We start from the raw sequence: 17,183 nt of genomic DNA, 5'->3' as shown, positions 1-17,183 counted from the left end.
ATTGGTTTCTACCGGTGAATGCGAATCCTACGGATAGATCTATCGGGTTTGACAACCCCATTTCGAGCTAGTCGCGCTAGCAATTTATAATCGGAATGTTTAGTACTTCGTATTTTGTTGTAGATACACTGTCCAGTGTATATTTTTATTGTGTTTGGCAAGGGTAAATAAAGGGTTAAGTGGTTACCAGGTGGCTCATTGATAATGGAATAATGTTTAATGTTTTCTAACATTTTTAAATCTTGTGGTCTAAAGTTTATTCAATTATTTAAACCTATAATTCACTCAACCTTTGTGTTGATAGTTTACTCGCATGTTTTCACATGTACTTGAGTTTATGTGATGCTTCCGCTGTGTTTAGAAGAGTCTGCATGCATTTGGGCAGATTTTTAATGAAACAATTTATGAAACTTTGGCTTGCATTCGGTTTTTGAATAATTATTACTTGTGGGTTATTGACAATGTTTTGTGTCAACTTTGGATTATTAATATGTTGGGTTACTTTTAAACTACATATTTTGGTATGCTTTCCTTTTTGGGAAACTTTTGAAACAAAAGAATGCAATGCCATTTGTTAAATTCATTTAAGTTCGATCAAGCTGTGGGACCAAGTGACGGAGCCGTTAAATGTTTTGACGGGGCCATCACGATATGTATCCAAGTTTCCATGTATGTCGGTTTTCATTTTGAAAATCCATTTACAATCAACTAGCCTTGAGCCAGTAGGTTGTTCAACAAGTTCCCAAACTTGGTTGTCATACATGGATTGCATCTCAGCGTTCATGGCTTCCTGCCATTTATCCTTATCAATCCTTGATAAAGCATCTTGGTAGTTTGTTGGTTCATCCAAATCAACTACATAGCAACCATCCATGAGAAACCCATATCTCTCAGGAGGATTACTAATCCTACCAGATCTGCGAACGTCTTGTGTATTTTGATCATCCATTTGATCACTCTCAACATTTTCATGTTGAGTGCTAGCGTCAACCAATTGTGTATCATCTACTTGATCTTGAACCTCTTCAAGATCTATCTTCCATTCACTATTTCCTTCCAATAGGAACTTAGTTTCAAGGAATTCAGCCTTTCGAGCAATAAACACATTTTGCTCGGTTGGATCATAGAAATAGTATCCCATATCATCCTTGGAATAGCCTATGAAGATACACTTCGTGGATCGAGCATTCAACTTATTAGGGACGTAACGCTTAGGATAAGCTTCACATCCCCATACCTTTAAGTATGATAGAGATGGAGGTTTTCCAAACCACATCTCATGAGGAGTTCGTTCCACTTTCTTGGTTGGGGCCATATTTAGAATACGAGCCGCGGAGCATAGACAATAACCCCAAAATGATAGAGGTAACGAGCTTCTAGCCATCATAGATCGAACCATATCCATCAGGGTTCGGTTCCTCCTTTCGGATACTCCATTAAGTTGGGGTGTTCCAGGAGGAGTAAGTTGCGAGATAATCCCACAACTTCTAAGATGATCTTGGAATGCATCGCTTAGGTATTCACCTCCTCTATCGGTATGAAGTACCTTGATTGTCTTATTGAGTTGATTTTGTACTTCATTTTGATATTCTTTGAATGTTTCAAAAGTTTCGTCCTTGTGTCTTAATAAGTAGACATATCCGAAACGACTGAAGTCATCAATGAAAGTAACGAAGTATCTTTCACCATTCCTAGTTATGGGCTTAAAGGGTCCACATACATCCGAATGTATTAATCCCAATAAGTCCTTAGCCCTTTCATAGGTCCCTTTGAAAGGCGCTTTAGTCATTTTGCCTTGTGAACAAGATTCACATACATCAAACGAGTCTAGTTTGTTTGATTTCAAAAGGCCATTCTTTTGAAGTGTATGCATTCGATTCTTGTTTATGTGACCAAGGCGACAATGCCATAAGTAGGAATCACTCAAATCCCTTTTGACTTTCTTGGTGTTTGCATGGTATATTGAGCTATTGTATGATGTTGAAGGTTTTTCGTATGCCTGAGAGACATATTAAATTAATGTGGCTAATGTGTTATGATCTAAGTCGGGTCATACCCAATAACAAGCTAACCGACACCTTATATGTATTTAATCTTGACGATTGGATCGTTAAATAAATACGCGACACTTAGATTTTAGAAAATTGGGTTTCTAAAATATTATCACTTGAGTCAAGTTATTTGGTTAATTTATATCTTAAGGAATTATTATTTATGGGTTTAAATAATTACTTTGTGTTATATTTTGTATATGATTTATAAAATGCACAAGTAACTTAAAATAACAAGACATTTATAACATGTTTTATAAAAAATTAACCAATTCTATAAAATGGCATGGGGGTGGCGGTTTTAGGGAACCAAGGAAGACCATTACATGCATTCTTTGTTACTTTTAACAAGCACACTTCCTTAGTAAATAAGATAACTCTTCAACCAAAGTATTGACTCAAGTATTAACACAAAGTTCCTTGAAAACTCTCTCCATTCCTTTGAAGGAGCTGCTGGCCGAAATTTTTGGCACCAAAAGGAGAGGTTTAAGCTTGGTTTATTAGTGATTTAAGTGTCTAAAATCCTAACAAATTAAAGGAAGGTGTTGGTGATTGAAAGCTTGGGGTATTACACACTTGAGGCTTCAAGTTAGAAGCTCATTTTGCATCATCTTCATCATCATTTCTGCTGTCCAAATTCAGCTCTCAACAATCTTTGAGGAGGTATAAACACTCTTCTTTTCTTGTTATATTTGTAAGCATTTATCCAAGACTTGATATTATCATGGAATTTAACTTAATGACTTAACATGTTAACGTGACTTTACATAATGCTTCCGCTTGCTTTAACTACATTAAATTGGTTTGATGATCAAGTAAACTATATGGACATGTTGTTTATCAAACTCGTTAAATTCCATCAGATGTGTCATCATGAACCAATTCATAAATACCATTCGAAGGTGCAGCCTTAAAATAGAACACATTATCTAAAGAAACATGGATATCATCATTAATGAAATTAAGATTAAAACCATATTGTTTCAAACGGGATACATAAATAATGTTTCGAGATAAATCGGGTGCATAGAAAACATTTTTCAAAATAAGCTCCAAACCACTTGGAAGCTTTAAAACAAAGTCTCCTTGAGCTACTACTTGCACCTTAGCTCCATTTCCCATGAAGAGACTTAATGTTCCCGCTTCTTGTCTACTTCTTTTGAACCCCTGCATAGAATTGCAAATGTGAGTTCCACATCCTGTGTCTAATACCCATGTATTAGAAGAAGTAATACTAAGCTCAATGTATACCATATATACATTACCTGAGGTTTGCCCTGCATCCCTCTTTTCTTTCAACTCCTTAAGGTAGATCGGGTAGTTGTGTTTTCAGTGACCCATCTCACCGCAACCAAAGCACGGATCTTCCTTGGGATTAGCTTTACCGGCAACCTTTTGCTTTTTGTTATTGTTGGTTGGGGTAACCATCTTCTCTTTTCCCTTGCCCTTGCCTTGGTAGGCGGGTCCTTTCCTCTTAGTGTTATAACCCATTAACCGGTGACATTTGTTTTCGGGTAAACAAATGTCCACCAAAAGGCTTGATTGTGAACATATCATTTTGCATGTATGGTTGTTTATTTGTTTGATTATAGTTTGTATGTTTGGTTGCTACAAGTAAATCACAAATTAACAACAAGAAAATGACAATTTAATTGGTTAAATTAGACATAATTAACAACATGCAAAGAACAAATTATAATTTAATTGGTTAAATTAAAAATGGCTAAATGGATTTTAATAATTGATTATTAAAACATAATAATATAGATTATTTCAAGTAATAAAATTGGCTTTATTACATAATATGAAAAATGGATTTTCACATGAACCACACACTAAATGCATGTTGGTGTATGGCACAATCGTTTTCTTAAACTAGAATTAAAGGAAACTTAAAACCCTTTACTCACTAGGTTAACAAGTTTGACACCATCCTATTGTATGAAACTTAGACGTATTAGGGAACTTATAATGGGATAAAGGTTACCTAACCGTTATGAGAAAAATAATATGATTAAGGTAAATTTCGCACACTTATGGGATAAAGGTCACCTAACCACTTGTATGTTGAATTTACACGTTTACACAAGTAGGACGACTTGATTTGGGAATCATGAACTTAGGGTCACCGAAGCATAAGGAACAAATAGGCGTTGATGGGATAAATATGCCATGCAAACGGATTGCATGATCCCATAACTTAGAAGTTACAAAAGGATTGCAATTGTCATACAATGACTACCTAGCTAAATCAAATGACGGGATAAAGGTCACCTAACCGAAATTTGGTTTACCGTTGGATTCTAAAATTTAATAAATATCAATTGGATTTAAAGGGTATTGATTGTTAAATTAAAATTAATACTTAAACAACTTTGTTAAATTTTGTAGATGGCCGCCAATAACAACAACTTTCCAAACGTACCAATCAACTTTAACAACCTATCGTTGAGGTCAATCCTCGAAAAGGAAAAACTCAACCATACGAACTTCATGGATTGGTTCCGCAATCTAAGAATTGTCCTCAAACTAGAGGATAGGGCGTATGTGTTGGAATACCCCATTACCGATCAACCGGATGAGGATGATACGGAAGGCATGGCTTATTGGGAGAAATATTGCACCGATTCGGTGCAAGTTTCTTGCCTCATGCTTGGGACTATGATACCCGAACTCCAAAAGGACTTCGAGCATCAGAGTGTATATGAAATGATCATACAGTTGAAGGAGATGTTCCTTTAACAAGCTCGTGTCGAGCGCTTTGAAATGGTCCGAGCGCTTCATGCATGTCGGATGGACGACTCCCAATCCGTTTCATCTTATGTCCTTAAGATGAAAAGCCTAATTGATCGAGCGAACCGTCTAAACTGCAACGTGTCTAATGAATTAGCCACGGACCTTATCCTTAATTCTTTGTCAAAGAGGGTTGACATATTTTTAATGAATTACAACATGAACGGATGGGATAAGAGCATTGGCGAATTACATGCCATGCTTAAGACGGCCGAAGCGAGCATGGGTAAAAGGGCTTCACCCATGTTTATGATCAATGAAGGCGGGTCCAAAAACCATAACACTTCTAAGCCGAAGGCGGCTAAGAGGAAAGGACCCGCCTACCAAGGCAAGGGCAAGGGAAAGGGAAAGGGGAAGATGGTTACCCCAACCAACAATAACAAGAAGCAAAAGGTTGTCGATAAAACTAACCCCAAGGAAGATCCGTGCTTTGGTTGCGGTGAAATGGGTCACTGGAAACGCAACTGCCCGGTCTACCTAAAAGAGTTGAAAGAAAAGAGGGATGCAGGGCAAACCTCAGGTAATGTATATATGGTATACATTGAGCTTAGTATTACTTCTTCTAATACATGGGTATTAGACACAGGATGTGGAACTCATATTTGCAATTCATTGCAGGGGTTCAAAAGAAGTGATCAAGATGCGGGAACAACAAGTCTCTTCATGGGAAATGGAGCAAGGGTGCAAGTGAAAGCTCAAGGAGACTTTGTTTTGAAGCTTCCAAGTGGTTTGGAACTTATTTTGAAAAATGTTTTGTATGCACCCGATTTATCTCGAAACATTATTTCTGTATCCCGTTTGAAACAATATGGTTTTAATCTTAATTTCATTAATGATGATATCCATGTTTCTTTGAATAATGTGTTCTATTTTAAGGCTTCGCCTTCGAATGGTATTTATGAATTGGTTCATGATGACACATCATACAATAGCTCAATATACCATGCAAACACCAAGAAACTCAAAAGGGATTTGAGTGATTCATACTTATGGCATTATCGCCTTGGTCACATAAACAATAATCGAATGCATACACTTCAAAAGAATGGACTTTTGAAATCAAATGAACTAGACTCGTTTGATGTATGTGAATCTTGTTTACAAGGCAAAATGACTAAAGCACCTTTCAAAGGGACCTATGAAAGGGCTAAGGACTTATTGGGATTAATATATTCGGATGTATGTGGACCCTTTAAACCCATAACTAGGAATGGTGAAAGATACTTTGTTACTTTCATTGATGACTTCAGTCGTTTCGGATATGTCTACTTATTAAGACACAAGGACGAAACTTTTGAAGCATTCAAAGAATATCAAAACGAAGTATAAAATCAACTCAATAAGACAATTAAGGTACTTCGTACCGATAGAGGAGGTGAATACCTAAGCGATGCTTTCCAAGATCATCTTAAAGGTTGTGGGATTATCTCACAACTTACTCCCCCTGGAACACCCCAACTTAATGGAGTATCCGAAAGGAGGAACCGAACCCTAATGGATATGGTTCAATCTATGATGGCTAGAAGCTCGTTACCTCTATCATTATGGGGTTATTGTCTATGCTCCGCGGCTCGTATTCTAAATATGGCCCCAACCAAGAAAGTGGAATGAATTCCTCATGAGATGTGGTTTGGAAAACCTCCATCTCTATCATACTTAAAGGTATGGGGATGTGAAGTTATCCTAAGCGTTACGTCCCTAATAAGTTGAATGCTCGATCCACGAAGTATATCTTCATAGGATATCCCAAGGATGATATGGGATACTATTTCTATGATCCAATCGAGCAAAATGTATTTGTTGCTCGAAATGCCGAATTCCTTGAAACTAAGTTTCTAATGGAAGGAAATAGTGAAAGGAAGATAAATCTTGAAGAGGTTCAAGATCAAGCAGATGATACACAATTGGTTGACACTAGCACTCAACATGAAAATGTTGAGAATGATCAAATGGATGATCAAAGTATACAAGACGTTCGCAGGTCTGGTAGGATTAGTAATACTCCTGAGAGATATGGGTTTCGCATGGATGGTTGCTATGTGGTTGATTTGGATGAACAATAAACTACTAAGATGCCTTATCAAGGATTGATAAGGATAAATGGCAGGAAGCCATGAACGCTGAGATGCAATCCATGTATGACAACCAAGTTTGGGAACTTGTTGAATAACCTACTGGCTCAAGGCTAGTTGATTGTAAATGGCTTTTCAAAATGAAAACCGACATACATGGAAACTTGGATACATATAAAGCTAGACTTGTAGCAAAAGGTTTCACTCAAACTCAAGGGGTTGACTATGTTGAAACTTTTTGGCAATGCTAAAGTCTATTAGGATATTACTTGCCATTGCTGCTCATTATGATTATGAAATATGGCAGATGGATGTCAAGACCGCTTTCCTAAATGGACATCTTGAGGAAGATATCTATATGGTTCAGCCTAAGGGTGTTGTTGATCCGAAATATCCTAAAAAGGTATGCAAGTTAAAGAAGTCAATCTACGAATTGAAACAAGCATCTAGAATGTGGAATCATCGTTTTAATGAGGAGGCCAAGAAATTTGGCTTCATTAAAAATGGTGATGAAGCTTGTGTATATAAGAAAGCTAGTGGGAGCACTATCATGTTCCTTGTATTATATGTGGATGATATATTATTATTTGAGAATGATATTCCGGAAATGCAAGGAGTTAAAACTTGGTTAAGTAAATGATTCTCCATTAAGGATCTTGGAGAAGCACAATACGTTTTGGGGATTGTGATCTACAGGGATAGATCCAAGAAACTGATAGGTTTGAATCAAAGTGCATACATTGAAAAGATCTTGAAAAGGTTCAAGATGGACAACTCTAAGAAAGGTTTGGTACCTATTCAAAAGGGAACGCTTCTCAGTTCACCTCAGTGTCCTACCACCAAAGATGAACAAGAGAGAATGAAGAAAGTCCCGTACGCATCTACTATTGGGTCAATCATGTATGCAATGATATGCACTAGACCGGACGTGTCATGCGCTCTTAGCCTGACAAGTAGATACCAGAATAACCCAGGTAACAGTCATTGGATTGCTGTCAAAAGTATATTGAAATACCTTAGGAGGACTAAGGATATGTTTCTGATATATGGGTCTGGTAAGGAGGAACTCGCTGTAAAAGGTTACGTAGATGCGAGTTTCTAAACTGATCGAGATGATTCTCGATCACAATCCGGTTATGTCTTCACGTTAAATGAAGGTGCGGTCTCTTGGAAGAGTTCAAAACAGGATGTTGTTGCTTTATCCACTACAGAGTGGGAGTACATCGCCGCATCATTGGCTGCTCAGGAAGCTGCATGGATGAAGAAATTCATCGATGACTTAGGAGTAGTCACTTCCATTCAGGACCCTCTTGAGATCTTTTGTGACAACGAGGGTGCGATTGCTCAAATCAAAGAACCTCGTGCTCACCAAAAGACCCGTCACATTGAGCGGAGATTCAACTACATAAGGGATGAAGTTGAAAAGGGAAAGATATGTATTCACAAAGTTCACACAGATCTTAATATAGCGGATCCACTCACGAAGCTCTTACATGGTGCAAAACATCAAGGGCATGTTAGTGCATTAGGGCTTCGATATTCTAGTGATTGGTTGTGATCTGTTTTAAGTATTGTAACGGAAGGAAATTTGTTCAAACTCATTAATATAATTATGGTATTAATTTATTAATATGGAGTCATGTTCCTATTTTGCATATTTTATCCATGAATAAGTAATTATTCTAAATTCCATAGTCGATTACATTTGTGGGAACAAGTGTGAGGTTTAGACTATTATGAACTTGGATTGGTATACATTCACGAGATGAATGTGGGGCAAGGTTGCAACCAAGGTTCATAGATATTTGTGGGATACAAATATTGGAAGACCCGCCCTCAAGAATTACTAAATGGAGCCTTTGTGGTTAAACACATGTAATCTTGAGTAAAGGCGAATATCATTGTATCCTCTGACCTGAGATACATATTGGGTTCGGATATTTACCAAGTATTGTGTCTTGATTCTTTCCTTCGCTATTCTGAAATATGGTAGTTCATAAGGAAGAGCTCAGGTATAATGCAAGGGATATATTTAGGACGTATTTAATCAAGATGGAATTTGTCCCTCTTATTCGTTGAGAGTCAGATGTCTAAGGCCTGATAAAGTTAAATCTATAAGGGAGTGATCACTCTGTATCTCTTGGACTTAAAATGACATCTAGGATGAAAGGATAAATGAAAGATTCACCTATTCATATTAGAGATGGAAACTCGAAAGGGATGATGTTATTGAATGGTACTAAGTCATAACATATTGGGGGTGATGGACGGTCGTTAGGTGGTATCCATCACTTGCATTAATTTCTTATGTTTCTCGTGCAAGTGGGAGATTGAAGGTTTTTCGTATGCCCGAGAGACATATTAAATTAATGTGGCTAATGTGTTATGATCCAAGTCGGGTCATACCCAATAACAAGCTAACCGACACTTTATATGTATTTAATCTTGACGATTGGATCGTTAAATAAATACGCGACACTTAGATTTTAGAAAATTGGGTTTCTAAAATATTATCACTTGAGTCAAGTTATTTGGTTAATTTATATCTTAAGGAATTATTATTTATGGGTTTAAATAATTACTTTGTGTTATATTTTGTATATGATTTATAAAATGCACAAGTAACTTAAAATAACAAGACATTTATAACATGTTTTATAAAAAATTAACCAATTCTATAAAATGGCATGGGGGTGGTTGTTTTAGGGAACAAAGGAAGACCATCACATGTATTCTTTGTTACTTTTAATAAGCACACTTCCTTAGTAAATAAGATAACTCTTCAACCAAAGTATTGACTCAAGTATTAACACAAAGTTCCTTGAAAACTCTCTCCATTCCTTTGAAGGAGCTGCTGACCGAAATTTTTGGCACCAAAAGGAGAGGTTTAAGCTTGGTTAATTAGTGATTTAAGTGTCTAAAATCCTAACAAATTAAAGGAAGGTGTTGGTGATTGAAAGCTTGGGGTATTACACACTTGAGGCTTCAAGTTAGAAGCTCATTTTGCATCATCTTCATCATCATTTATGCTGTCCAAATTCAGCTCTCAACAATCTTTGAGGAGGTATAAACACTCTTCTTTTCTTGTTATATTTGTAAGCATTTATCCAAGACTTGATATTATCATGGAATTTAACTTAATGACTTAACATGTTAACATGACTTTACATAATGCTTCCGCTTGCTTTAACTACATTAAATTGGTTTGATGATCAAGTAAACTATATGGACATGTTGTTTATCAAACTCGTTAAATTCCATCAGATGTGTCATCATGAACCAATTCATAAATACCATTCGAAGGCGCAACCTTAAAATAGAACACATTATCTAAAGAAACATGGATATCATCATTAATGAAATTAAGATTAAAACCATATTGTTTCAAATGGGATACAGAAATAATGTTTCGAGATAAATCGGGTGCATAGAAAACATTTTTCAAAATAAGCTCCAAACCACTTGGAAGCTTTAAAACAAAGTCTCCTTGAGCTACTACTTGCACCTTAGCTCCATTTCCCATGAAGAGACTTGATGTTCCCGCTTCTTGTCTACTTCTTTTGAACCCCTGCATAGAATTGCAAATGTGAGTTCCACATCCTATGTCTAATACCCATGTATTAGAAGAAGTAATACTAAGCTCAATGTATACCATATATACATTACCTGAGGTTTGCCCTGCATCCCTCTTTTCTTTCAACTCCTTAAGGTAGATCGGGTAGTTGCGTTTCCAGTGACCCATCTCACCGCAACCAAAGCACGGATTTTCCTTGGGGTTAGCATTACCGGCAACCTTTTGCTTTTTGTTGTTGTTGGTTGGGGTAACCATCTTCCCTTTTCCCTTGCCCTTGCCTTGGTAGGCGGGTCCTTTCTTCTTAGCCACCTTTGGCTTAGAAGTGTTATTGGTTTTGGACCCGCCTTCATTGATCATAAACATGGGTGAAGCCCTTTTACCCATGCTCGCTTCGACTGTCTTAAGCATGGCGTGTAATTCGCCAATGCTCTTATTCCATCCATTCATGTTGTAATTCATTACAAATGTGTCAAACCTCTTTGACAAGGAATTAAGGATAAGGGCCGTGGCTAATTCATTAGACACGTTGCAGTTTCGACGGTTCGCTCGATCAATTAGGATTTTCATCTTAAGGACATAAGATGAAACGGATTGGGAGTCGTCCATCCGACATGCATGAAGCGCTCGACACGAGCTTGTTGAAGGAACATCTCCTTCAACTGTGTGATCATGTCATATGCACTATGATGCTCAAAATCCTTTTGGAGTTCGGGTATCATAGTCCCAAGCATGAGGCAAGAAACTTGCACCGAATCGGTGCAATATTTCTCCCAATAAGCCATGCCTTCCGTATCATCCTCGTCCGGTTGATCGGGAATGGGGTCTTCCAACACATACGCCCTATCCTCTAGTTTGAGGACAATTCTTAGATTGCGAAACCAATCCATGAAGTTCGTATGGTTGAGTTTTTCCTTTTCGAGGATTGACCTCAACGATAGGTTGTTAAAGTTGATTGGTGCGTTTGGAATGTTGTTGTTATTGGCGGCCATCTACAAAATTTAACAAAGTTGTTTAAGTATTAATTTTAATTTAACAATCAATACCCTTTAAATCCAATTGATATTTATTAAATTTTAGAATCCAACGGTAAACCAAATTTCGGTTAGGTGACCTTTATCCTGTTATTTGATTTAGCTAGGTAGTCATTGTATGACAATTGCAATCCTTTTGCAACTTTTAAGTTATGGGATCATGCAATCCTTTTGCATGGCATATTTATCCCATCAACGCCTATTTGTTCCTCATGCTTCGGTGACCCTAAGTTCATGATTCTCAAATCAAGTCGCCCTACTTGTGTAAACGTGTAAATTTAACATACAAGTGGTTAGGTGACCTTTATCCCACAAGTGTGCGAAATTTACCTTAATTATATTAGTTTGCTCATAACGGTTAGGTGACCTTTATCCCATTATAAGTTCCCTAATACGTCTAAGTGTCATACAATAGGATGGCGTTAAACTTGTTAACCTAGTGTGTAAAGGGTTTTAAGTTTCCTTTAATTCTAGTTTGAGAAAACTTTTATACCATACACCAACATGCATTTAGTGTATGGATCATTTGAAATTTATTTTCATGTCATGTAATAAATCCAATTTTACTACTTTGATAATAAACCATTTATTATGTTTTAATAACCAATTATTAAATCCTTTTAGCCATTTTAATTTAACCAATTAAATTGTCATTTTGCATGTGTTAATAATGTCTAATTTAACCAATTAAATTGTCATTTTACTTGTTGATAATTTGTGATTTACTTGTAGCATACAAATATGCAATCCACAATCATACAATAAACAACCAAGCATGCAAAACAATATGTTCACAATCAAGCCATTTTGGTAGACATTTGTTTAGCCGAAAACAAATGCCACCGGTAGAGGGGTTATAACACAAAGTAGGAGATTTTAAATCTCCCACTTAATCTTGCATCCAAATGCTTCTTCTTGTGTTCTTCAAGTCTTCATCATCTTCATCATTTTACAAAATATATCCTAATACATTTTGTCTAAAAAATGAAATTACAACCTAATCTATTTTACATACCAAATATAAAATAAATTACATAACCAAAATAATATTATTACAAACCAATTGAATAAATATTATTACAAACCAATTGAATGAATAATAAATCAACCAAACATGCATGCATTCAAACAAAATGTCAAGGCTTGATTGTGAACTTTAACATACAACAAAATATGAAAAATGGAAGCACCCAAAACCCATTTTGGGTCTCCAAAATTTCGGCCAAAATGTCATACCCACCCAAACCCGACAATTTTTGCATTCCATTTTCATGCATGTACTTGAAATGCAAATATAGTGGGTTTAAAGACAATATAAGAAGCATAATCCATAGACCTCGGCTCTAGATACCATTGATGGAATTTAACATTTTAACAAGTGACATGTTCATGTAGTTAACACAATCATAAAACCAATTTTGAGATAGTTAAAGCAAGCGGAAACATTAATAGAACAAGTATATTTGTTAAGCCATTTTGTTAAATCTCATATTAATATCAAGTCATGAATTTATGCTTACATATAAAACAAGTAGAGAAGATAAGAAATGTACCTCCTCAAGCTAGTTGAGGGTTGTTTTGAAGCAAGCAAGATGATGATGATGATGAAGATGATGGAATGCAAGCTTCTAACTTGAAGCCTCAAGTGTGTAATACCCCAAGCAATGACCCCAACACCTTTGCCTTTAGTTAGGATTTGAATGATACTTGAATTAAGCTTGTAAAACAAAAACTAAGAACCTCTTTTTTGACCAAGAAAGGCCACGGCCAACAGCAGCTGGTTAGAGGAGTTGTGCAGTTTTTTTTTTAAGTGTATTTGATGTGTATTGCATGTGTCTTTAGTCTCCAAGAGAGCCTTGGTACTTATGCTTCTTGAAAATGGAAGTAGCCATTCAAATGGGTAGTCAAATGGCATGACTACATGGAGTCCAATGCCACTCATAAGATGTAATTAAAATAAGTTTTATAAAAGATAAATTTTTATAAAACTATTTCATGTTACTTCCATTCCATTTTATATATATACATTTTATTATATAAAACCAATTTATATAAAAAAAATGTAACGTAAATTAATTAATTATTTAACCTATAAATAATTAAATCCATATTATATAAATTATTTCATAATTTATATAAATATGTACACATCAAGTAATATTTCAGAAAACCATTTTTCTTAAAGTTCAAGTGTCGCGTATTTAATCAATGATCCAATCGTTAAGATTAAATACGTATAAGGTGTCGGTAAGCTTGTTATTGGGTATGACCCGACTTGAATCAAAACACATTAGCCACATTAATTAAATATGTCTCTCGGGCATACGAAATACCTTCACAAGTCACACGCCCGCTCTGTGTACTCTAAATGTATTTAATATTTTTTTTCCATTGTAAAGAAGACAGAAGATTTACTAGAAGCCAAGAAGTCAAGATTTTTCAATCCTCAATGTGAAGACTTTCATTTTAAGAATATTTATTTACTATTATATATGTTGTTATGTTACACTTGAGCGTATGTATTTTTGTTGTTCCTTTACCGCGAGGGAGTATTAGATTATAAACTAGGAAGACGCCGGTTGCGGGTTGCCACGGCATGTTTTATCACATACATTATATTAATTTTATTACAAAAGTACTATTAGGTTTATGCTGTTGTTATTAAAGTACTTGTCTGAATCATGATTGTTCCCCCTTCACACTCCTTCAAAATGTTTGACACTCCTTCAAAATCTAGTGATCCCAAGCGTCCAATACCTACAGAAAAAAACATTTCATAAATGAATGCTACTTTTTAAAAATATTTTATAAAAGTATGGTAGATGAATATTCTTCAATTACATTTTGAAATATGTCTTCCCTGGTAGACACGTAGCTTCCATTTCTTAGTCAAAGGTGTACATTATCTATCCTCTATCCTATATGCTCTTGGTCCAATTTTAACTATTCACCATTTTTGTCCCCTTAAATTTTTTTTTTAAACAGAAACAGGTACCGACCGTTCCCTGTTCATCGCCATATCCCGTACCTTCTCCCTCACCTTGCCCGTTAAACCACTTCCTATCGTAACTAAACTATTCATCCTCTTAATCTTTACATCAGCGCCACATCAACACCAATATCATATAACTAACTCATAATTACACTTCCTATAATGGCTAAAACAATACTTCTCTTAATATACAACGTACAAGCAATAAAGCATCAAGTCCAACAATAAAAAGTCACTGGACCCACAATTCCTATAACTAAACTTAAAACTTCCGTTAAATTCATGGTGAATGCGGGTAACTAAAGCGAGTAATGAGCCCGTACCTATGGTTAGTTACGGGTAATGACGGGTAATGTGCGGTAACCTACCGTTAACTAAGGTGGTCTTACCCTCTTGCTTTCTCCATTTTATATCTTCTTACACTGCTTTTGTTTTCCCATTCTTTATACTTCTTTTGCCAAAACTGCTTTCACGAACGATTGCTCACAGGTAGAACAAATTCGCTATTTACTTCTTTATTTTTGATTTAGGGTTTTTGTGGCTATTTACTTTCATTTAGGGTTTATGTCGCTATTTACTGCTTTATTTTTGCTAATCAGTATTATTATTTCTTTGATCTAGGGTTTATGTATTTTTGCTAATCAGTATTGTTATTTCTTTGATTTAGGGTTTATGTGTTGCTACTTTGTCGATTACGAACGATTTTGCATCTGTAAAGCTATTATTCTTTGTTATTTCTTTAATATTTGCATTTTTCATTTTGAAATATGAAGTTTTGTTGTTCTTTCGTAATCGGTTTACAACTCTCTCTCTCTCTCTCTCTCTCTCTCTCTCTCTCTCTCTCTCTCTCTCCCCAAATCCAGTAAATGCATTGTTGAAGGTGGGATTTTCAAACATTTTTTTTCCCTTTTTTTCTTCTCTTTTTTTTTTTTTTTTTTTTTGCAGTTCTGGTGACATAGTTTGTTACCATTAATGTTATTTTAAATTAAAACAAGGTATTTTTCTTTTTCCATATTCTTTAGCTTGATGAAGACAGAGTTATTGTTGGGACTGAAAATGGTCTCATAAGGTAAGAATGCTTTTATAATTTTTAATTACATTGTTTAATCATGTTTTTGTGTGTTTTAAGCTTTTGTCTGTGTTATGTTTAGTTTGGTAGGTATATTACCGAACAGAGTAATTCATCCAATTGCAGAGCGCTCAGAGTATCCCGTTGATTAATGCACCAACCTCCTACTTTCAGTTGGGCTGTAAATGTTAGAACATGAAACATGAAAAAATTAAAGGTATGTGGGTGAATTTGAAACATGGCTTATAGAAGCTTGAATTCGCCTTTTTATTGTATTTTTAATTTAACAAGAGATTTGTTTATTTGTTTATTAAATCTTTATGTTTATTGCTAATGAGCAAAATTTGTACACTGTACTTCTATTCATTATTAGTTTGGTGTAAATTTTGTTATGGGGCTAAAAGTTTATGTTATGTTGGTTATTTTGTATCTGGCAAACATTTGCGATTGTGATAAAATGCCTCAGTTATGCACAACTTCTTTAATTCTAGATCAGTTTGCTTACTGCAGCTTGCAAAAATAGGCTGGTTGAGCAAATTGTCATTCTAAGCGGGTTAAACTGATTGTCACGTAATCACTTTCTTTCCCTATTTTAAATTTATGATAAACTAACTATACTACAGGTGATTAAATAGGCTGGTTGAGCTGATTGTCATTCTACATGTATGTTTGATAGGTTCTATTACTCTTGATTGGGACTAACGGTTGCAAAATAGAGCGGGTTGGGTTGTGGTATGATCACGTACGGAACATCTTAAACCGTCCTAATTTTGGTATATTGTTAACATTTGATTGATCTACAATATCGTAGACACTGTATTCTTGAATAATGGTCTAATGTTTATTTACTAATTATATGATAAAATGATTCTAAATGTGGCAGTATATACCGAAGTTAGTTGGACAGTCAGGATTTCTTGGTTTTATCCGAAGTCTATCAAGATAAAAGTTGAGACGTTTGCTGCAATGCTGCTGTCCATATAGCTTTTACACATTAATAGGCTTGAACAATATGCTTTCTGTAAGCCATCAGATGTTGATTATGTATAATTATAATTAACATGCTTATACATCAGTTAATTAGATCAACACTTGTTAGTTGAATTCTCAACTTCATATGTAATATGTATGTAATTCTTAACTTCCATCCATTTTTGTTTGTAGAAAATGGGCTTTGTGGGTGATGTATGAAAAAATGGATGCAGCCACAATGGAGCCATTTTATGCACTTACCTTTCAGATCATAGCTTGCATATGTACCTAGAACTTAATGCTTTTATTTATTTATTTAGCTTTTGTAATTAACCTTAGCAATAGCAATTAAATGAATATCAACTGTATGATGGTAAATTTTAAACCGTATAATACTTTGTCAAGCGTTATGTTTAAAGAATAGCCATCAATCTTGTTAAAGCAACAATAGGCACACTAAAAATTAATTTGGTTTCGTTTAAGCCGATTTTGGCCAAGAACAACGTCCTTAGAAATTTGTACTAATCATCTACAATAGTATCTTTCTATATAACTAAGTACAATGTTTGTATACTAACCTGACCCAATCCAGCCCCACCCACCCTTATTCTGGGCCCAAACTTGTTTTG

At 35.4% G+C, this 17,183-nt stretch overlaps 1 long non-coding RNA gene across 2 annotated transcripts; it reads left to right on the top strand.

The window, feature by feature from the left end:
- The first annotated feature begins 15,484 nt into the window (after window positions 1–15,484).
- LOC139898101 (uncharacterized) lies at window positions 15,485–16,856 on the top strand. 2 transcript variants are annotated; one of them, XR_011776879.1, is made up of 5 exons: window positions 15,485–15,582; window positions 15,665–15,799; window positions 16,049–16,355; window positions 16,466–16,603; window positions 16,747–16,856. It is a non-coding gene; the product is annotated as an uncharacterized lncRNA (long non-coding RNA). The 2 variants fall into 2 exon arrangements; XR_011776878.1 differs by lacking the exon at window positions 16,747–16,856 and having other exon boundaries at window positions 16,466–16,667.
- The last annotated feature ends 327 nt before the right edge of the window (window positions 16,857–17,183 follow it).

This window comes from Rutidosis leptorrhynchoides, chromosome 3, assembly GCF_046630445.1.
Source record: "Rutidosis leptorrhynchoides isolate AG116_Rl617_1_P2 chromosome 3, CSIRO_AGI_Rlap_v1, whole genome shotgun sequence".
NCBI lineage: Eukaryota > Viridiplantae > Streptophyta > Magnoliopsida > Asterales > Asteraceae > Rutidosis > Rutidosis leptorrhynchoides.
The sequence above is the reverse complement of the archived record's forward strand: the minus strand, read 5'-3'. Positions and strand labels throughout refer to the sequence as shown.